Here is a 17908-nt window from a genome sequence, read left to right as displayed (position 1 = left end):
ATATTAAGAACCAGGGAGAGACCATTAGGAAGATGGAATTCCAGGTGGGATATTTAGCTGAGAAGATTCCCAAACCTACCGATAGCTTCCCAAGTGACACGGAGAAAAACCCCAAGGGAGAAGCAAAGAAAGTAAGACGGGAAGATTGAAAAATGGTCACTACGAGTGATCAAGAGACTGAAGACAAGCAAGGCAAATTTTGGAAACAACCTGAAGACAACTCAACAAAGGAGGAGGATAGAGATCACCAAGAACGAGAAATCTCACAACAAGAGTTGCTAAAGCTCTATGCTCCCTTCCCTCAACTGCTCAATGGTGCTGTGGGAAAGAGAATATACTCAAGGTTCCTAGACTTGTTTGCATCTCTGCATGTAAACATACCATTCATCAAGGCAATTCAACAAATGCCTACATTTATCAAGTATATGAAGGAACTTCTTCCCAGGAAAAGCTCACTCAAAGGAGGCCAGACTATAGTGATGAACAAGGAATGTAGTGCCCTTATTCAACCTGAGTTTCCTACAAAAAGAAGAGACCCAGGGAGTTTTCACATCCCTTGTTTCATAGGTGAAACTATGTTCGATAGAGCACTATGTGATTTGGGGGCCAGCATCAACTTACTGCCTTTATCCCTGGTGAAGAGGCTGTAAATTAATGAGATAATGCCCACAGATGTAATCATCAGACTAACTGACAAAACTCAAAAGCAAGCAATAGGAGTGGTGGAATATGTGTTGCTAAAGGTTGGAAAATACTTTCTCCCAACAGACTTTGTCATTCTGGACATGGAAGAGAGTCACACTCACCCAATCATATTGGGAAGACCATTCCTACCTACGGCCAGAGCACTTATCGATGTAGAGAAAGGGGAGCTAATATTGAGAATCCATGATGAACGACTCAGCTTCAATGTCTTCAAATTCTCACAAGAAACAAATCAAGATGACAAGGAACTAAGCACAAACGATAAAGAGACACTGAAGGGGGAGACAAGCACTGAAGCACAGCAAGTTCATTCTGAAACCCCCTCAATTGATAAACAAGGAAAACAGCAATTGCCACAGCTCAAGGAAAAGTTGGAGGAACCTAAACCTCTAGAGGCATGTGAAGACAACATCACAACTCCTTGGAAAAAAAAGGTCACCAAGGGGAAGGCAACCTCAAAAGAAACAAAGAAGAAGGTACCAAGGAAATGGAGGAACAAGAAGATCCCTACGGAAGATTTTTCTCCAGGAGATAGAGTTGTCTCAGCTTACTTCCCAGATATTCCCACTAATCTCCCTACTGTACCATCTCAGTTACCTAAGGTCTTCACTATCAATAGAGTTCTTTCCCTGAAACATGTGGAGATCATTGATCCAACCAATGGATACAAGTCCACAGCAAGAGGGGAGGATTTTAAGCACTACCAACCACCCTGATAAAGGAAAAACGTCAAGCTAGTGATGCTAAAGAAGCGCTTCATGGGAGGCAACCCATGTTTTATATGTTTTTAAAATAATGAATAAATCAATGTTTATGAATTTCAACCCAAATTTGACAAACACTTGGTGAAATCTTTATCATGCAGTCTATAGTGAAGAACAAGTTTGGTGTTCAAAGCAGAACTCTTGGAGCTTTGAACAAAACTTTTCATCACAATGCTTCAAACTAAATTTGGTGTCACCCCATGGTGCCACCAAAATGCATGAGGATACACCAGTGGAAAGGAAAAGGAGCATTAAGAGGGATAGATTGGACAACCAAACAAAGAAGGTTCGGACGCCACAAAAGGAGGGGTTACACACTTGTTCTAAAGAGGGAATACATTGGAAAATGTTGCCATGCAACATTGTAAAAATGGGACCCCTAGAAGACCGAGCAATCCCCATCATAAAGTGATGATCCTTGTCTTCTAGCCATGCATAACCCTAACCGTCCATCAAGTAACCACTTCATCAATCTACACCCTCCATTCTCTCACAACTTCTTTATATAAACGACCCTTGTCATGACACACCCTTCACCACTCTTCATTTCGGTACAATACACCCCCTATCCAATTATAAACATTCCTCCCCTCACTCTCTTCATTGCCATAAAACCCTAAACAACCAAAAGTCTCCACAACCTTGCCACCTTCACATATTAATCATCATTCATTGCAACTTCAAGTTCTAAGAGAAGGGAGGGAAAGGAACCCATGGAAGAACACCCATATGATGAGAAGAGATTTAGAAGCTTGCATCATGCATTTCAATACGGGTGGATGGTTGATAAGGAAATCATTTATGAGTTGGGATTTCAAGTTAAGAAGACTGAATGCCCCGAAATCACAGAGAAGGTAGAAAGGAGAAGATGGGAGCTCCTCACTGACTCGGTCACTAAGGTGAATGCAAATCTCATAAGAGAATTTTATGCAAATGCAGTCAGATATGATAAGAAAGATGAGTCATATACAAGCTTGGTGAGAGGAACAATGGTGGATTTTGGTCCCATGAGTGTAATGAGGGCATTGAAGCTACGGTCTATACCGTTTGAAGAAGAAAGTTATCACTCAAGATTGGACAACAACCCCAATTATGACCAGCTTTTACGAGACCTTTGTGTACCAGGAGCTGACTGGGAAAGGGGTGCGGGAAATAAACCAAAGTTCATTAAGAGAACAGACCTCACTCCTGAAGCTAAGGGGTGGTTTGAGCTAGTGAGGAGGTCTATTCTCCCAGCTGCAAACAACTCGGAGGTGAATCTCGAGAGAGCAACAATGGTGCATTGCATACTCAAGGGAGGAGAAATCAAAGTTCATGAGATCATAGCTCAAGGCATTAGAAAGATGGCAGAGAAAAGTGACTCAAGAGGAACATTAGGTTACCCCAGCACTATTTACCGAATATGCAAGAAAGCTAGGGTGGTTTTTGAAGATGAGGACCCCGTTTGGATAAAGGAAGGAATTCCAATAACAGTCCAAAGGATGAATGCTGCAGCATCCTCCCTGCCTCAACGGAAGCAAAGAAAGAGGACAGCCCCTCAAGTAGTGGAAGGCCAAGTCTCAGAGGGTCAAGCACAACAGACCTTGGACATGCACCAATTACAGGAGGCCATTGATGGCTTGTCTAGACAATATTTGGAAAGCCAAGGAGCACAGAAAGAGCTTCAACTACAGATGATGGGGCAGCAAGAGGAAACACTTTCAAGATGATGACTCAGCAAGGTGAGTGGCAAAGGCAAATGATGGAACAGCAACTAAGCCAAGGACAACAATGGGGAGAAGCATTCAACAGGATGGAACAAAGGCAAAACGAGCAACAAGAATCCACCCAGAGGCTAATCAACATCCAAGCACATCAAGGGGCACACATACATGAGATGCATCGAAGACAAATAGAACAGGCAGAACTATTGGACGAGCAAAGGGCATTCGCAGAAGGAGTTTACATGAGCGAAACAGGACATCATATAAACACTCAAGCCAGGCTCGGCTACTTAGTGGGACAGCTGCTAGTATTGCATCCAGGAATAGCCAAGTATGACGAAATGAAGGATGAATTAGCACGAAAGGAAAGACAAAGGGTGGAAGAGAGTCATGAGTCAGTGAGGAAGGCACTTGAGGATTGGAAGCGAGCAAGATTGGCACGGATGCGAGGAAATGCAAGAGGAAACAAGGAGGACAAGCAAGGAAAAGAGCATGGACATCCACAACAGTAAAAGGTGGTGGAGCTCCTTCTTTGTTCCATCTTTCTCTATGTCTTAAATAAGGAAGATCTTGTGTGAAATAGAACTTGCTTCCATGTTATGTTTAAACCTTTTTCAATCATGTCTTTTAAGTTTGTGGTATTGAATAGGTCTATGTGTGCTAGTCTTTATGTCACTGCATCCTTACTTAACTTACTTGTATGCTTGTTCCTTTTAAATCAAATGAAGAAGAGAATGTTTATGTTTTTAAAAGACCAGAGTGGAGTTCATATTGTGGAAGTGCATTCATGAATCTTTGGGGTAGTCATAAGTTAGCTAAGTTGGTTTAACCGCAAGGTTAGGAGGACAATTATCTATCCTGAATACTTGACTTTGGATATACCCATGAGACTACGTAGATGACAAGATCCTAATAAGAGAAAAGGGAAAGAATAATGGAAGTGAAAAACAAAAGAAAAAGAGTAAGCAATAAGGCTAGGCACCAATGGTTTGGACCTTGAGACAAGTGTCTGTGGTGCTCCTGTGTGAGGGATCTACTTGGATGAATAAGCTCTCAGGGGTGCTTTATCACTTGGTAACTTGGGTTAACTAACCCGGGATTATCAGCTGAAAATCCACTATCAAGAGTAACCCTCACCACAGAGCATTTAGTAACCCAAAGAGGTGCTGGACACCAAAGTCTCAAGTAAAGAAAATAAAGGAACTATATGCCTGTGGTGTGTATGTATGAGGGAGAGACTTGAGGGAGTAAGTCCTTAGGGGTGCTTCAACACCTAGCACCTTGAACCAACTGGTTCGGGAGTGTTGGCTGAAAGCTTATCTTAAAGAGTTGCCCCCTTACAAAGCACTTAGCCTAAATAACACAAATAACCCTTGAAATAACAATAAAAGGATCAATGAATAAAAGTCTCATGGGATATAGACAAAGTAAGTGTTTAGGGACATGATAAAGGTCTGAAAGCCAGTAATGGAATGAACCTAAGTTGCTATGCATGAAACCACCATAAAATCAGTAACATGACATCCACAAGAATGACTCATTCCTCTGGATATTCCATTCATCATTCTCTTGTTCCAGTACTTGCTTAGGGACAAGCAAGCTTAAAGTTTGGTGTTGTGATGCCAGGGCATCTTGGCCAGTTTCACTGACCTTTTCTTTACTGTTTTTAGGTTAGTTTCATGCATTTCCTTAGGAAATAAGCTAGTTTTGGGTAGATATTCACTTACACCTTGATTCAAGCATACATTGTGCATTTCACATGATTTCATGAGGATTTTGCATAAGTTTAGTGACAAATTGTATGTTGCATTGCCCATGACTTGGACTAGAACTTTGATGCACTCTATTGCTTGATTTCAGGACCAAAGGAAGCAAGGAAAGGGAGGAAACTTGCAAGATTAATGAGAAAAGTGATTGCCAATGACACTCTCAAAGCCATCATTGCCCACGTTAAGAGTCAGGTTAACTAAGTTAACGTGAACTCTAATGTGGAAAAGGGAAGTTGAGCCAACGTTAGTGACACTTAACATTGTCACTAACGTTGGCAAACACTCATGAGTGGCCACGTTAGAGCCCACGTTAACCTAGTTAACGTGACCTCTAACGTTAAAGGGGGAAGAGAAGCCAACGTTAGTGACATTCAACATTGTCACTAACGTTGGCCTAAGGATGCAACACACCACGTTAACTCCCTTGGTTAACGTGGGAGCTAACGTAAGAAGTGAGAGTTGTCGACAACGTTAGTGACACTCAACATTGTCACTAACGTTGGAAGCAACCGCACAACCCCCCAAGGAGCCACGTTAACTTCCACGTTAACTTAGTTAACGTGGAAGCTAACGATGAGGAATGAATGATGAGCCAACGTTAGTGACACTCAACATTGTCACTAACGTTGGGATGGCTAAGAATAGCCACGTTAGAAGCCACGTTAACCTAGTTAACGTGGACTTTAACGTGAGATCTAGGGGCACATTGGAACGTTAGTGACAATGTTGAGTGTCACTAACGTTCTCGAAGGTTGGCAAGGCCACGTTAGAAGCCACGTTAACCTAGTTAACGTGGGCTTTAACATGAAGCAAAAAGGGGCACACTAGAACATTAGTGACAATGTTGAGTGTCACTAACGTTCTCGAAGGTTGGCAAGGCCATGTTAGAAGCCACGTTAACCTAGTTAATGTGGGATCTAACGTGAGGCAAGGGGGTACATTGGAACGTTAGTGAAAATGTTAAGTGTCGCTAACGTTCCCGAACTTATACTTTCACTAAATGATTAACACCTCTTACGCCCTGAGCTAAAGTCTCTGCCCACTTAACACTTTCTCTCTGCAAGTAAAGCCAAGCCCAAATGAAGAAAAGAACTGCTTCAAACTCAAGATCCAAAGGCCCAAGACTCGAAGAGCAAACTAGAAGTTGAGAAGAGTAGCATATATAGGAGTATCTTTGAATTGTAAAAGGGAGTTTGAGGAGGCTGGAAGAGGAGAACTACTCTATGTATTTTACTTTCTCTGCATTTTCTAGTTTTATGATGTATTCTCCATCTTTGTTTTCATTTTCTAGAGCTATGAACAACTAAACCCCTTTCATTGGGTTAGGGAGCTCTGTTGTAATTTGATGGATCAATACTAATTTTCATTATTCTTCTTCTATCTTTTCTCTTGATTTTACTTGAAAGCTTTCGATCTTCATCCAATTGAATAGTTATCTTGAAAGAGAAGCTATTCAAACTTGGATCTCTTTTGAACCTTGAAAGAGGAATGAAGAGATCAAGCTAGAAATGCTTTCTCATGCTGGACCAAATTGGGTTTGGATGGGTATGTGACTATAACCCTCTCAATACTTGATTTGGGAAATGCATGTGGTATAATCAGTGACCATACTTCATCTCTTCTCATGAGCAATTAACCAAGGAATTGGCTATTGATCAAGATTTGAGAGATTGAATTGCAAGAAATTGTAATTCAATCACTTAAGATTGCCAAGGAGATCAATGAGTGCATTGATTGAGGAAGAGATGAAAATGAACTTGATCCGAAGAATTGCAACATCTCCTAAGCCCAATGAACTCCCCATCTCTGATCTTACCTATTCTCTTTAATTTCTGCCATTTACTTTTATGAGCAAATCCCCTATTCCCATTTACAATTCTGCAATTTATTTTCAGTCATTTACTTCCAATCCTTTAATCCTAGCATTTACTTTTCTGTTATTTACATTCCCGCCATTTTATTTTCTGCAACTCTCACCCAAAATTCTGGATTCGCTCAAGTAGAACATTCTTCTAATTAAAGTTGCTTGATCAATCAATCCCTGTGGGATTCGACCTCACTCTATTGTGAGTTTTTACTTGACGACAAATTCGGTACACTTGCCGAAGGGAGATTTGTTGTGAGACAAGTTTTCCGTGCATCAAAGCACCAAGAGGCACAGACACTGCAAAAAACAATACTCCTATTCCATTTCCACAAATTGCAAGGAAGCCCAGGAAGCAGCTGGAACCCGATCCCAAAATGGTAGAAATATTCAAAAAGGTTGAGGTAACCGTTCCTCTTTTTGATGTTATTCAACAAGTACCTAAATATGCAAAGTTTCTAAAAGATTTATATATACATAAAGACAAAATTAATGAATTAGAAACTATTCCTTTAGGTAGCTCCATATCTGCTTTAATGGGAGGATTACCTGAAAAATGTAGTGACCCAGGTCCTTGTATAGTTAGTTGTACTATTGGTGGAGTAGTAATTTATGACTGCATGTGTGATTTAGGAGCATGTGTCAGTATAATGCCTTTGTCTATATATGATATTTTGAGGCTCCCTCCTTTAAAAAGGTCGGCAGCTCATTTTGTGTTAGCAGATAAAAGCATTATTACAGTGGCTGGAGTTGTTGAAGATGTTTTAGTGAACATTAAAGGGCTTACATTTCCCACTGATTTTTATATCTTGGAGATGCCCCATAATGACTCAGATAAGCCATCATCAATCCTACTTGGAAGACCATTCCTGAAGACATAAAAATTCAAATTGGATGCTTTTTAAGGAACATACTCTTTTGAAATAGATGGCCGCATAGTAATCTTCAATCTGAATGGAGTCATAAACAACCCTCCAGAAGATCAATCTATCTTCCAGTGTGATGTCATAGATGAAACTGTAGCTGCAGTTCACAAGCAAAAATTAGAAGAGAGGCACACTGGACAAGGTCCAAGTGTGGGGACCCTCTTAACTGACAATGAGGGCATTTCGCCATTTTTACAAGCTCCAGATAATCCAGAGCTTGTCCATGATCAGAATTTAGAGTTGAAACCCCTCCCTCCACATCTCAAATATGCTTATCTTGAAGATGAGCAGAAATTTCCGGTCATCATTGCAAGGGAACTTACTTCTCAACAAGAAGAGCAGTTAGTTGATGTACTGAGGAAGCACAAGAAGGCAATTAGGTGGAGTTTGGCAGACATAGTAGGCATCAACCCTCAAGTATGTGAACACAGAATATTTTTAGAAGAGGGAGCAAGACCTGTCCGTCAACCCCAAAGAAGATTGAATCCCACTATCTTGGAAGTTGTCAAAAAGGAAGTGACCAGACTATTGGAAGCAGATATCATCTATCCCATCTCAGACAGCGAATGGGTTAGCCCAGTACAAGTGGTGCCCAAGAAGTCTGGAGTCACTACAGTGAAGAATGAACATGGAGAGCTCATAGCAACTAGAGTTCAGAATGCTTGGAGAGTCTGCATTGATTACAGGCGTCTCAACCAAGCAACCCATAAGGATCACTACCCACTTTCATTCATTGATCAAGTGCTGGATCGCCTGTCAGGTAAATCACATTATTGCTTTTTAGATGGTTAGACAGGTTATTTCCAGATTCATATAGCTCCTGAGGATCAGGAAAAGACCACTTTTTCATGTCCTTTTGGGACTTATGCTTACAAACGAATGCCCTTTGGCTTGTGCAATGCACCAGCTACTTTCCAAAGGTGCATGATGAGCCTTTTCTCTTATCTTATTGAGGACTGTATGGAGGTTTTTATGGATGATTTTAGCATTTATGGTGATTCTTTTAGCCTTTTCTTAGATGGATTATCTAGAGTACTGGATAGATGTGCCAGTACAAACCTTGTATTAAATTTTGAAAAATGTCACTTTATGGTAAAACAAGGGATTGTACTAGGACTTTAGTAGACCCAGTTATTTCTAGTTTACCTTAACCCTCTTCTGTGAGGGAAGTCCGTTCGTTCCTTGGCCATGCAGGTTTTTACAGGAGATTTATTAAGGACTTTAGTATGGTAGCACTTCCCTTATCCAGATTACTACAGAAGGATATTGAGTTCGAGTTCAGTGAAGATTGTAAATAAGCGTTTGATAAGCTAAAAGCCGCCCTGACTCAAACCCCAATTGTGAGAGGACCAGACTGGAGCCAGCCGTTTGAAATCATGTGCGATGCTTCCAACCATGCAGTAGGAGCAGCGCTGGCTCAGCATGAAGGTAAGGACCCTTTTGTTATTGCTTATGCGTCTAAGAATTTAGACACTGCCCAATCCAATTATACTACTATTGAGAAAGAGCTTCTTGCTATTGTTTTTGCTCTGGATAAATTCCGAGCTTATTTACTTGGTACTAGAGTAGTAGTGTATTCAGATCATGCAGCTTTAAAGTATCTATTAGCTAAAAAGGAGTCCAAACTAAGGCTTATACGTTGGATAGTGCTATTACAAGAATTTGATTTAGAAATAAAGGATAGGAGTGGTAACCAGAATTTAGTGGCAGACCACTTGAGTCGCCTTGAGCACATTAAGAATGATTCTACTCCTATAGATGATAATTTTCCATTTGATAACCTGCAAGCAGTATCTGACGTATCTCCCTGGTATGCACCTGTAGCTAATTATCTAGTTAGCCGCACATTTCCTCCTAACTTTTCTAAGCATCAAAAAGACAAGCTGAAAAGCGAGTCTAAATATTATATATGGGATGACCCATATTTATGGAGATGTGGTGCTGATCAGGTAATTAGACGGTGTGTGCCTCAATCAGAATTCTAGTCCATCTTAGAGGCCTGTCACTCATCTGAGAGTGGAGGACATTTTGGCCCTCAAAGAACAGCTAGAAAGGTCTTAGACTGTGGATTCTGGTGGCCTACTCTTTTTAGAGACGCTGCTGAGTTTTGCAAATCTTGTCTCCCATGCCAAAAACTTGGTAATATATCCAGGAGGGATGAAATGCCTCAACAAATTATGCTTTTCTGTGAGATTTTTGATGTTTGGGGCATTGACTTTATGGGTCCATTTCCAAATTCTAATGGTTACTTTTATATATTGTTAGCTGTGGATTATGTTTCAAAATGGGTGGAAGCAATTCCTACCCGTACTGATGATGCTAACACTGTTGTTTTCTTTGTGAGAAACCATATTATCTGTCGCTTTGGATCCCCACGAGCAATCGTGAGCGATCAAGGCACCCTTTTTTGTAAGAGGAGACTAACAGGACTAATGAAGAAGCATGGGATAATTCATAAGGTTGCAACAGCATACCATCCTTAGACCAATGGGCAAGCCGAGGTGTCAAATAGAGAGATAAAGCGTATCTTGCAGAAGATAGTCAAACCTCATAGAAGAGACTGGAGCACCAGGCTACAAGATGCACTCTGGGCATACAGAACAGCATACAAAACACCCATTGGGATGAGTCTGTTTCGCTTAGTTTATGGAAAAGCTTGTCATCTCCCTGTTGAGGTAGAGCACAAAGCCTTTTGGGCAGTCAAGGAGTACAACATGGCGATGGAGAACGCCAGAGCTGAAAGGAAGTTGCAACTGCAAGAACTGGAAAGCCTTCGCCTAGAAGCTTATGAGAACTCAGGACTATACAAGGAAAAGATGAAGGCTGCACACGATCAGCACATCAAGAGGAAAGAGTTCCAACCTGGGGATTTAGTCCTCCTTTACAAATCTCGTCTGAGGCTCATGCCAGGCAAGTTGAGATCCAGATGGGAAGGTCCATACAGAGTAGAGAAGGCCGAACCGTACGGAGTTTATCACCTAAGCCATCCTTCACACTCTGAACTTATCAAAGTTAATGGACACCGTTTGAATCTATACTATGGCGAGAAGATACAGAAAAATAAGGAGCTTGAGATCTTCCTCTTGGAAGATCCCCACATAGCAGAAGATTGAGCTAGTGGAGTGTCCAACTTACGGACGTTAAAGCAAAGTGCTAGGTGGGAGACAACCCACCATGGTATGATCGTTCTTTTCTTTATTTTTAGTTTTTTCTATTTAATAACTCTTCTCTCTATCAGTTCCTTCGTGCATCTGCATCTGCATTATCTCTATAAAAAAAAAGAGAAAGAGAAAATGCCACGCGACTCGACCGCATCAGCGACGCGTCCGCGTCGCAAGGAGATGGGAGAAAAACAAAAATGAATAGAGAGTCACGCTGGAGCGTGGCTGGAAGCGTGCCAATGGCACAGTTCTATCCACGTGGATGCATGCCCCACGCGTCCGCGTCACCTGGAAATAATGACCTCCCACGCGACCACGTGCCCTGATTTTCGACGTAAAACGGGTGCGCAGCTGAAAGTTGTGCTAGAGTGGTGCTGGCCTGGCGCTGGACGCGCAATCCCCTTCACGCGACCGCGTGCCCCACGCGGCCGCGTCGTACCCCATAAACTGCCCACTCACGCGATCGCATGCCCACGCGATCGCATGACCCCAATTTTGGCAAATACATCAATTCAAACAGAGAGTTGTGCAAGCGCGAGGCTACACTCGCGCCAGAAGCCTAACATGGGTCACGCGACCGCGTGACCGACGCGATCGCGTCATCTTACTTGAAGCGCAATCACGCGAACGCGTGCCCCACGCAGTCGCGTCGCTTGTGCCGCACAGCTCAACCTGAATTGCCAGAATATTTTATCTTTTCCCTCCTTACTTCTTCCTTCTCCCTTCTTCCTTCTCTCTCACCTTTCACTCTCACTCTCCCTCACCTCCATTAACAAGGTTTTATTTTCTTCTTCACCCTTTTCTTTTCTATCATTCCTCTTATTTTATATGTTATCTTCTTTTCTTCTCTTTTTCTTTTCATTATTCATATTTTCTTTCTTCTTCTTTCCTTTTTACATGGTGTTAGAATTTTATTTGAGTCATTATTTTTCATTATATGCTTGTGGATTGTTGCAAATTGTTTGACAATTATATATTATTTTCTTTAAAGGATTGCTTGCATGTTCACTTTAATATTTTCTATACCTTCTTCACCATGCATGCTATGTGTTTGTGAAAAAGCCCATATGGCATTATGCACTTCTCTATGTCATTCTACTATTCAATGCTTACTTTTCACAACTTCCCCTTACTATTATATTAATTAAATTTAATTGTCAATACAAACGTGATGGTTTGTTACAAAGTAATGCTTGGTCTATGCTACTCGTGCCCTTTGCCGGCATGCCAACAAACACCTTGCATTCACTTGTCATCATATGCACTAACTATTTTCCGTTAATGATCTTTCACATGTACTCATGAGCTTGTGTTACCATCATTTACCTTTTGATGTGCATTTATAACCATCCCTTTTCGTTCTCTTCATTGCTATATATCTCTTTGAATTTAATTTACTCTCTCTTTCCCTTTCAGGATGGCCACCAAGAAAGGAAAAGAGAAAGCTACTCCCAAACCTCCAGCAAGAAGAGGAACTAAAAGAGCACTAGTGGCAGAGCCTTCTTCAACTGCAGTCAAGCCCTCAACAAAAAGGGGTTAAGAGGATTATCAAGATTGCTGAAAAGGAGAAAGCCTTTCCAGCAAAGGATACTGCACAATTTCCAAATTGCTACTGTGAGCAGATGTTCCCCATTCTAGCCGATGGATCTACGGATACCATCGTACCCGCCCTAAGAGAATCTCGGTTTCAGCACTTACCTTGTAGCCTCACGTCTGGGCACAGATCATGTCCCATTACGTCTTTCCGAGCACTCACGAGTCCTCCTTCACTGCAGACATGGCCATTCTACTATCGTGCATCCTTACAGACCAACCTCTGAATCTACCAAGACATATCCGGAATGCCATGGGACACGTACAAATTGCGGGCAACCTACCTTTTCCCACCTTGGTCCCAGATCTTGTCTCAGCAGCCAGAGTTTCCTACAGAACTGGAGACACCAAAGCCATGCTCCCACGGGATGATCAGTATGTCCCCAATGGGAAGTACCTCAGACTTCCAGCAGCTACTACCAGCCCTCCTACTGCTCCAGTTGAAGATATTCCTTCTTCAACACCACAAGCACCTACAACTGATGAACTGCTCTAGCAGATAATCAGAAGAGTGGATCGGCTAGAACAGAAAGCGAAGTTAAAAGAGCGTCGTAACGAGCGCCGATTCAAACACCTCAAGGAACTACTCAAGGGAAAATTCAAGGACTCAGACACCCCAGACTCCAATTTCTTTACCAGCACAGGGAGCCATGATGGTCCCGACTGTGGAGATACTGGTACCAGCCCACCCCTGTTCCTGACAGATGGCACCGAGGACGGTGCAAAGCCTTAAGTGTGGGGAGGTCGGTCAGTACCTAACTTCCGGAGGTAACTTCTCTTCCCTAGCACCAATAAATTAGGATATTTTAGTTATTTTTTTCTTTCTTTTATAGAATAGGATAAATTGCATAGTAATAGGTTAGTTGCATGCATGCTCTACTTGGCTGAAAAGACAATAAGTTTCTTCTAAGACTCTATCTTTGGAACAAAATTTCACTAATTTTTAAAATTTTTATGATAAATTTGCTTGAAGTTATATATTTGGACTATGATGTTTGAGCTAAAGAACACACAACCTGTGAAGATTTGAGCCTTTATGCATGGTTACATTATTTAACCATAATTATTTTATTCCTGTGTGTTTACTTCTCTATGATTGTAATCTGTATTTTGTTTCATCCTATATGTCCAATATTTATTATATTTATATGCTTGCACATGATTGAGGCCATTATTTGTTTAAACTCACTTATCCAAATTAAGCCTACCCTTTTCAATTACCTTGGTTAACCACTTTGAGCCTTTAAATCCCATTGGTTCTATATTTCACCACATTACTAGCCTTAAGCAGAAAGACAATTGTATATCCCAAATTGAATCTTTGGTTAGCTTAAGACAGAATTGTGTGCGCTAGTTAAGTATGGGAAATTATGGGAACAAAAGTTATTAAGGGAATGTGTCATGATAATTTAAGGGGAATTTGGATACCTACTCATGTGAAACTATAAGAATCAAAAATCTATGTGCATTGATAAGCTATATTTATTCTTATGTTTCTATGTAAAATATATATATATATATATATATATATATATATATATATATCCAAAAATATCTAATAAATAAATAAGGGGGCAAAATTACCCCAATTTAAGAATTCGAAAGTCAATGCACATATGATAAAAATTAAAATAAAAAGTTGATACATGAGTATGGAATGTAAAAGGAGAATTCTGGGTAGCTAGGTATGAATTCTAAGATTACGCAAGTTATATAGGTTAGGTTGAAGCTTGGGTTAATTAAAGATTCAATTTATAAGCTCACTTGACCATACATGTATCCCTACCTACGTTGGCCCCATTACAACCTTGAAAAGACCTCATGATGTTTGCATTGGTATATTAACTGTTGTTGATTGGTTAAGAGAAGAACAAAAGTTAGAGAGCATGATTAGAGAAGGATAGAATGATTATCCTATACACTAGAGAGATTAGAGCGTACATACATCATCAGTGAGGGTTCAATGCTTGAATTTCCATGTTCCCTGCTTTCATGAGCTATCTTCTTGCACTTTTATCTGTCTTACTGTATAATGATAGAATTAGTGGAATTTGATTTGTAATTGTTTTGAAGAACTTATTTGCTTTAAATCAAGTGGGCAAAAATCATATAGTTGCATTCATATATATAGGTTGCATTGCATTTCATAGGTTTTACATATTCTTACTCATTTCATTTATCTCCTTCAATTAAGCATGAGGACATGCTAATGTTTAAGTGTGGGGAGGTTGATAAACCACTATTTCATGGTTTATATTGTGTTTAATTGTGTGGTTTTATCATGATCTTTGCCCACTTATTCATTAAATAAGCATGCATTTATATTTCCTTCCTAAAGATGTTTTATAGTTGAAAACTTGCTTCCTAGAGACTTTTAATTATGTATTTTATTTCTCCCTTATTCCATTCGATGCCGTGATCTGTGTGTTAAGTGTTTCAGGCTTTATAAGGCATGAATGAGTTGGAGATTGGAAGGGAAGCCTGCAAAAATGGAAGGAACACAAGAAATCGAGGAGATGACCAGCGAGAAGCGACGCGGCCGCATGGATGACGCGACCGCGCGGAAGAAAGCAATTTGAAGCGACGCAACCGCATGGATGACGCGACCGTGCGGCATGGAATAGCACGAGTGACGCGGCCGCATGGACGACGCATCCGCGTGGCAAAGCAGAAACGCGAATGACGCGTCCGCATGAGCGACGCGATCACGTGACGTGCGCGATCTGCATAATTTGCAGATTTGCTGGGGACGATTTCGGGCCCTATCTTGACCCAGTTTTCGGCCCGGAACAGCAGAATTGAACCAGAGAACATGCAGAAACCAAAGACAACATTCATTCCACACAATTTTAGTTTTAGATCTAGTTTTACTCATCCTCTAGATTTTTCTCTCTACACATTCATAGTTTTTAGGATTATTATTTTACGTTCATAGTTTGGGATATTGAGAAGAGTTATTACCTCATCAAGACTTCGTCATTCTAGTTCGTTTTCTTTCTTGGTCTTACTCTTCCATATTCCTTGCTTTGTTTAATTTTACCTTTGGAACATTCTTAGGGATATTTAATATAGGGATCACTTTTATTTTTGATTGACTATTTTAATTTTATTTACAATGTCTTTCCTTAATTTCTTTTCATATGCTATGAATTTTACCTTTACAATGAGTGAGTAGTTCTCTAACTTGATGGGGAATTGATTGAAAGGAACCCTTGAGTTGGAAGGCTTGAAGGAAAAACTGTAATTGGGTTTATGGTTGGATTGCCTCCTAATCACTAACACCAATCCCTTTTAATTAAGTGGATTGCAACTTGTGAATGGACGTAGCATTCCAACTTGTTTGACTTTCCTTCACCTAGTGAAGGATAACTAAACAGGATAACCTTTAATTGTTAATTAATCCGGAGAGCATTTCGACAATAATAGGGATTCCAACTAATCAATTTCCAGTCAAGACTTTTATTTACATTATTCAAATTCATCAATTTAAATTCCTGTTTTCCCAATTCAAACCTTTTTTGAAAACCTCTGATTAATAAAATAGCACACTTTTCTGCAACTCGTTGGGAGACGACCTAGGATTCATACTCCCAGTATTTTAAATTCAATTTTCTGTGACACCTTTCTAAATCGATAGGCGGATTTCCGGCAAATTAAGAACTATACTTGCAACGTATATATTTTAATAATTTTTAATTCGCTAATTTCTGCCCGCATCAGTCACAGAAATTAAAATCAAAATACTGGGAGTATGAATCCCAGGTCGTCTCCCAACGAGTTGCAGAAAAGTGTGCTATTTTAATAATCAGTTGTTTTCAAAAAGGTTTGAGTTGAATGGCAGAAAATTAAATTAGAGAATTTATATAAATTTAAATAAAAGCCTTGACTGGGAGTTGATTAGCTGGAAGCCCTATTCTTGTTGCAGTACTCTCAAGATTAATTGATAATTGGGGGTTGTTCTGTTTAGTTGTCCCTTACTAAGTAAGAGGAAGTCAAACAAGTTGGAATGCTGTTCTATCCACAAGTTCCAATCCGCTCTTGGGAGGATTGGTGTTAGTGACTAGAGAGCGATCCAACAATAAACCCAATTACAATCTTTCTCTCGAACATCCCAACTCAAGGGTTTCTTTCAATCAACTCCCCATCAAGTTAGGGAACTACTCACTCATTGTAAATGAAGAATTCATAACATAAGAAAGGGAATTAAAGAAAGACATGATAAATAATGATCAAAAGATTAATTAAAAATAAAAGCGATTCTTGTATTTAATAAATGCTAAAATAATCCAATAGTAAAATTAAGTAAATTAAGGAACATGGAAGAGTAAGAGACAAGTAAAGAAAACGAACTAGAATGTCGAAGTCTTGATGAGGCAATAACTCTTCTTAATATCCCAATGCGAAAACAATGAACATAACAAATCCTAAAAACTATGAATGTGTAGAGAGAAAACCTAGAGGAGAGGAAAACTAGATCTCCAAACTAAAACTACGCGGAATGAATGTTGTTGTTGGTTTTTGCATGTTCTCTGGCTCTAGTCTGCTTTTCTGAGCCGAAAACTGGGTCAAAATAGGGCCCGAAATTGCCCCCAGCGATTCTGCAGATTATGCAGATCGTGATGCTATGGATCATGATAGCCCGGTCTATAGTAACTTCAGACCGGTTGCTAGTGGGAATGATTGAGTGTTTGATGAACTCCAACCATCCTCTAGCCACGGGCTTGAGGTCATGCCTTCTTAGTTGAACCGGCTTCCCTTTTGAATTTCTCTTCCATTGAGCGCCCTCTTCACAAATGTCTATGAGGACTTGGTCCACCTTTTGATCAAAGTTGACCCTTCTAGTGTAGGGGCTTGCATCTCCTTGCATCATTGGCAAGTTGAATGCCAACCTTACATTTTTCGGACCGAAATCTAAGCATTTCCCCCGGACCATTGTAAGCCAATTCTTTGGGTCCAGGTTCACACTTTGATCATGGTTCTTGGTGATCCATGCATTGGCATAGAACTCTTGAACCATTAAGATCCCGACTTGTTGAATGGTGTTGGTGAGAGATTCCCAAACTCTTCTTCGAATCTCATGTCGGATCTCTAGATCTTCACCCTTTTTGAGCTTGAAATGGACCTCGGGGATCACCTTCTTCTTGGCCACAACTTCATAGAAGTGGTCTTGATGCACCCTTGAGATGAATCTCTCCATCTCCCATGACTCGGAGGTGGAAGCTTTTGCCTTCCCTTTTCTCTTTCTAGAGGTTTCTCCGGCCTTAGGTGCCATAAATGGTTATGGAAAAACAAAAATCAACGCTTTTACCACACCAAACTTAGAAAGTTTGCTCGTCCTCGAGTAAAAGAAGAAAGAAAAGAGTAGAAGAAGAAGAATTAGGGGACATGTAAGGTGGTGGAAGTTTCGGCCAAGGGGGAGAAGT

Source organism: Arachis ipaensis, chromosome B6 (genome assembly GCF_059453495.1).
Source record: "Arachis ipaensis isolate K30076 ecotype BB chromosome B6, ASM5945349v1, whole genome shotgun sequence".
In the NCBI taxonomy this organism is placed as follows: Eukaryota; Viridiplantae; Streptophyta; class Magnoliopsida; order Fabales; family Fabaceae; genus Arachis; species Arachis ipaensis.
Note: the sequence above shows the minus strand (reverse complement) of the source record.